This window comes from Mus musculus, chromosome 11, assembly GCF_000001635.26.
Source record: "Mus musculus strain C57BL/6J chromosome 11, GRCm38.p6 C57BL/6J".
Taxonomy (NCBI): Eukaryota; Metazoa; Chordata; class Mammalia; order Rodentia; family Muridae; genus Mus; species Mus musculus.
In genome coordinates this window covers 45,912,634-45,918,633 of record NC_000077.6, presented here as the reverse complement: position 1 = coordinate 45,918,633, position 6,000 = coordinate 45,912,634, and positions in this window count along the sequence as shown.

Genomic DNA, 6,000 nt, shown 5'->3' with positions numbered 1-6,000 from the left:
CTACTGCTGCATGTAAGAAGGAAGAGAAAGAGGAGGAGAGGAGAGGAGGGAGGCAGTGGGAAACAGGAGGTAATGGGAAGGGGAGTGAGTGAGAGGAGTGGGGAGGAGGGGGAGGAAGAGGAGGAAGGGGAAAGGAGAGGGGGAGGAGGAAGAAGAGGGCTATCTTGAAAATATAAAGAATGGATAAATATTATTATCTTTTATTCCTAGCCGGTTTCTCTGCGTAGCCCTGGATGTTCTGGAACTCACTTTGTAGACCAGGCTGGTCTCGAACTCACAGAGATGTGCCTGCTCTGCCTCCCGAGTGCTGGGATTGAAGGCATGTGCACATTTAATTTTTCATGACATTTACCTTTTGCAGATGACATAGTCTCCAGCACCTGACTAAGCACCATGTTAGGATATGGTCACATGACTGGAATTCTGTCATGTGACTAACTCTCAGCCCACACTCAATTACAGGCTTTCCAACACTACTATTGTTCAGAATATTGTCCCATTCCCATGAACGGCACACTGAGCTCCCTTCCTCTGTCACTGAGGCACTCATTACATTCTGTTTCTGCGATTTGGCCTTCCTTCTTGGACACTTTAGAAGCGGTGATGTTCCTGGCAGGGAAATGGACCGTACATCTCCTTGAGTGGTGTACTTAAGTCTGAGTATAAACTCAAGGCAATGTTTTGTTTGTTTGTTTTGTTTTTGTTGTTTGTTTGTTTTTCTTTAACAAAGGGGCTGGCACACACCTGGTCATTTCATGTTTGTATTTGATGCCATGTTTCCACCCCCCCCCCCCCGAGACAGTCACAGTCCTCAGCTTATGACAGAATGCCACACTGACTGTAAAGTGCTGTCCTTGTGTGGCATAGTGAGTGGGTCTTATCTCCGTACCTTTCCCCTCTATGGAGCTAAGCATTGTCTTAGGCCCTGTGTGAACTGAGCAAGAGTTCTCCCATTGAGCTCAGTCTTCGCCTTCCTCCCCTTTGCTTACTCTCTAAAGTGGATTTTCAAGCTGGGAAGTGAGTAAAGTTTAGAAAGATATAAAGTCTGCCATACTGGGCTTTCCCCTCAAAAAGGCCAAAAAGAGAGCAGAATCGAGCTAAAGGTCGCACATCAAAGCCCAATGATAGTTAATGACAGGAAAGCCCAATGATAGCTCTTCACAGAGGAAGCGTGCCAGCTATTTGGGAGGTGCCAAAGCAGCAGCACTATTGCCTCTGAGTTCAAGACTAGTCCAGATAACACAAAGAGTCTCCCATCTAGAACAGCAACAAAACGGAATTACATATGATACTGTAATTCCACATCTAGGTATGCCCTTAACTGAAAGCAGGCAGTCGAACAGATGTTTTTACAGCTCCTTCAATGTGCCCTTCTTCACAATAGCCAGCATGGAAACAACTGAAGCACCCACCCATCCAGGAACAGATAAACAAAGCTTGACAGATACAAACAACAAAACATGAGTCAGTCTTAAAAAGGGGGTGAAATCCTGAGGCATGACACAACATGAGTGGATTCTGAGGATGTTCTGCTAAGCGAGATGAACCAGTCACACAGGACAGATACATTATGACCAAATTTACATGATCTACTTAGAGCACGCTCAGAGAGACAGAACGTGGGATGGGCCACCAGGTGCTCAGGGCAGTGGAGACACAGGTGAGAAGATAGAGTTTTCCAGGTTCAGAACAGAGGGAGACAAAACACGCAGAGGGTAGATGGTGGTGACAGCCGTGTGACTATGAGGGTGTCGTCATTGAGCGGTCTAGTTAAGTATTGTCTATTTATTCACATATTTACCATGTTGTATGTTTAAGACAAAATCTATCTTACCATACATTAAAGGGCGTGGGGGATGCTGCAGAGGTAGGTCAGACACTAGCGTGGCCGATTAGCTTGTATGCCCTAGGTTTGATACCTAGCACCACATGAACAAGGTGTGGTGGTACACACATGTAATCTAGCCTTCAGGAAGGGGAGGCAGGAAGATCACTTTAAGGTCATCCTTAGCTGCGTGGTAAGTTTGAGGTCAGCCTAGACCGCATGAGACCATGTCTTTACAAAACAAAACAGTCAAGTGAAATACAGAGTGGATTGAAAGAACCTCCAAGAGTTAGCACTGCCCTTTACCCCAATATTCTCTCAAAATCCCTCTCAATACTCCGATGAGAACAGAGCCACGATGAGAACGGAGCCAAGGAAGGGCTCGTGTTGCATTATGGAAGTGCAGAGTCCTCTAGGCCCCATTTCTCACCTGGGACAGGGCTTCCAGAAACACGCGCCCAGACCTGACCCAGGAATGGTAGCCTGACCCCAGTCAACACCCAGGTCATTAATTGTCTGCATAGGGCAGGGTGGGCTGGGGCGGGTGGGGTGTAAGGGAGTCCCTCAAAAGGATCCAATAAACAATGGCTCCAAGTGTCTCGTCCCTAGGCGTCACCCTAAGCATTTTCTTAGCTCACAAGGAGAGGCAGAGAACCAACCCTATGTAGACATGCGCCTACCTTTCTCTAGTAGAGTTGAGGCTTTTAGAGCCTTAGTGAACATGTAATGTAGGAGAGCCAAATGGAAGACTTTTTTTTTTTTTTTCGAGACAGGGTTTCTCTGTGTAGCCCTGGCTGTCCTGGAACTCACTCTGTAGACCAGGCTGGCCTCGAACTCAGAAATCCGCCTGTCTCTGCCTCCCAAGTGCTGTTTTTTGTTTGTTTGTTTGTTTTTTAAACACAGACATTGTAAGCTTCCAGTTAGGGACTCAGAAAGGAACAAAGTTATACAAGGGGAACTTGGCCAGCAGTCTGGGAAAGGTTTTAGAACTGAGAAGACAGAGGCAATATGGACTCATTGTTAACCTCCCCAACTCAATTCAGTGTGGCAGCGACACTTGCAGCACATTGCATCCGATCTCCTTTGACGCTGACAAAGATTGTTTCTGCTTTACATCTATTGGTTTATTAATGGTCTGGAGCCTCTTAGGTTGATGAATATTCATTAGGTAGCCAGCTGTTAGGAGGTTCCCAGATGTCGAATGTAACTCGGTCTTGGAACATTTTTTCCCCCTTCCTTATCGGGAAAGTAAAGTAATCGAGGTTTTATTAAAGAACTGGTTAATTACTAAATAAGTACCTTATGGCGTCCTTTTATCATTCAAATCCAAGAGCTCTTGGGAATGCTAAAAAATGGGTGAAGACAGTGTCTAGGAGGTCACATTTATTACACACACAGATAGGTGCTGTACTCAGAGCTCCACGTTAGAGGAACTGAGGGTACGTGAATTTCTTAAAAGTATTACATTTTATTTATCTGTATGTGCATCCATTCCCCAGGAGTGTGTGGAGGTCAGAGAATGACTTTCTCTTTCCACCATGCAGGTCCTACGGATCGAACTCGGGACCTCAGACTAGGCAGCAGGCATCTTTACCTACTGAGTGAGTCTTCTTGCTGGTTGCTATATGATAAGTTCTTAACTATTTTTGTGAGCCCGGCAGTGGTAGCGCACGCCTTTAATCCCAGCACTCGGGAGGCAGAGGCAGATGGATTTCTGAGTTCTGAGGCCAGCCTGGTCTACAAAGTGAGTTCCAGGACAGCCAGGGCTATACAGAGAAACCCTGTCTTGAAAAACCAAAAAAAAAAAAAAAAAAAAAAAAACCAAAAAAACCAAAAAAACAACAACCCCCCCCCCTATTTTTGTTTATGTTTGGTTTTGCTTTTTTTAAGACAGGGGTTCTCTGCGTAGCCTTGGCTGTCCTGGAACACTTTCTGTAGACCAGGCTGGCCTAAACTCAGAGGTCTGTCTGCCTTTCTCCTGGGCTGGGGCTGTGCCACCACCGTCCAGCTATGAAAGTTTGTTAAGTATTTTTCTGTTACAAAATCCTTTATTGGTTCATTACAGAGATTAAGTCTAAAGGACAAAACTGGCAAACCAAGTAAATTAAGATCAAAGTTCTTTAATATTTCTTTTATTTAATCTTATCATCTTTAATACCTTTAATCCTGGCATTCTGGAGGAAAGTCTCCAAGTTGGTCTACACCTGCGCCCTTTCTCACCAAACCAAACCAAACCAAACCAAACCAAACCAAACCAAACCAAACCAAACCAAGCTGGCAAGCAACCAGAACCCCCAAACCAAACAAAAACAAACCACCTGCTGAGTGTGGTGTCTGTAACCCCAGCTATGAAGAGGTCTAACAAAAGAACGATGACTTTCAGGCCAACCTGGGCAATATAGCAAGACACCCAGTCATAAAACAACAACCCAGGCTTATAATCCCTGTTGCTTTTGAGGGTGAGGCAGGACTGCAGGCTCAAGGCCTGCCTCAGCTACAAAGTGACTTCACTTAGTGAAGAAAAAGAACATTTAATAAAACGTATAGGATATACTCTAGAACAGTGGTTCTCAACCTGTGGGTTGCAACCCTTTTCGGGGTCCCATTTCAGATATTTACAATTCATAACAGTAAGCAAAAAATAGCAACAAAATAATTTTGCGGTTGGAGATCACCACAACATAAGGAACTGTATTAAATGGTCATGAATTTAGGAAGGTTGAAGATGACAGATATAGAACATCACATTTTTAATGTTCTATTCACCCAAAATAAACTCTACATCTACACTACAAAGTAGTTTCCAAATGAAGCACTTAGATGAGGATTTCCAGATAGCACTCTCTAGACTTCCAAGTGGTGTTGTCTTCCCACAGCAAACTCCTGGCCTGACTGGGCACCTGGGTGACTGTACATTAGCAGTCTTTGCTTGGAATACTCAACTCCTCAGGAACTATTTAAAAATGTCTGCCTTGCCTATTCTTCATGGCAAGGAGATAGTATTCCACTAGCGTTGAGGATGAAGGGAACTAAGTGGACCAGGGGCTCAGCCCGGAGCTCAGATGTTAGTGCCGCTGAGCGACTGCAGCAGCCACAGGTGAACACTTTTTGAGGTCTTTCTTCTTTCTTATGGTTTATTGTAAAGGGGTCCTGAAACCACAGAGCTTCATTCATCACCCAATCTCATTATAAACTAGGAAACACATGTGCTCGGGTATTTAACGACTTTATTCCCAAGATGTAGATCTCTCCCAAATTTGTGGGAAGCTAAACTTTAGAACTCGCATTTGATCCCCCACCCACCACTTTAAAGGAAGACAGGAATTATAGCCGTAGTGAGTCAGAGGTAAGTAAAAACTCTTCCATGGATTTTTCTCTTTTTGCTACTTGTACATAATCACTTACCTGGATATCAAGAGTTAAGATCTTAGTAAACAAGATTTCTAGAATTCAATTAACACACCTGAGATCTCTACAGCTAATAAAAGCAAGGGCTGGTGTGGTGGAGCACACCTGCAATGCCAACAAGGAGGCGGCTGAGCACTAGCTCCAGGTCATCCTGGGCTACATAATGAGTTGGAGGGCAGCCTAGGCTACACCAGGCTCTGTCTCAAAAGTAAGTAAACTAGCAGGAAATATTCTGCAGATCTCAGACCAAAAGTTGAGTGTCTCGGTCTCCTAGACATCTCCATTTCCATGGTAAATACGTATGGAGTCATAACAATTCCCCTGACAGTTAAAAAATATAAACAGTGGTGTTAAATTCATGAAGGCAGCATAACTGCCAATTATTAAGTTATTATTAGTGGCCCAAGACAGTCACTGGGCCTTTCTGAAGGACTTGCTTTTAAGAACTTTGGAATCTTGCTGTGTCAATTAAGTGACATCACAGGAAGTGAAGAGAAACCGAAGCAAAGGGAGTTGGTATCGGGAGCATATTTGCATAAGTGAAGGGTTATATGCAAAAGGGTGGGTGGGTGGGTGGGTCCCTGCTGTTTTATTTAATCACCAAGAGGCAAGACTGTGGACTTCACTTTAGAAAAATTAATCAGGGCACAGAGACGCTAAATACTGATTGAGCTCGAAAAGGGGGTTCTCATATATTTGCTTTCAAACGTGTGTATGTGTGTGTGTGTGTGTGTGTGTGTGTGCACACGTGTGCATGTCACTGAGGG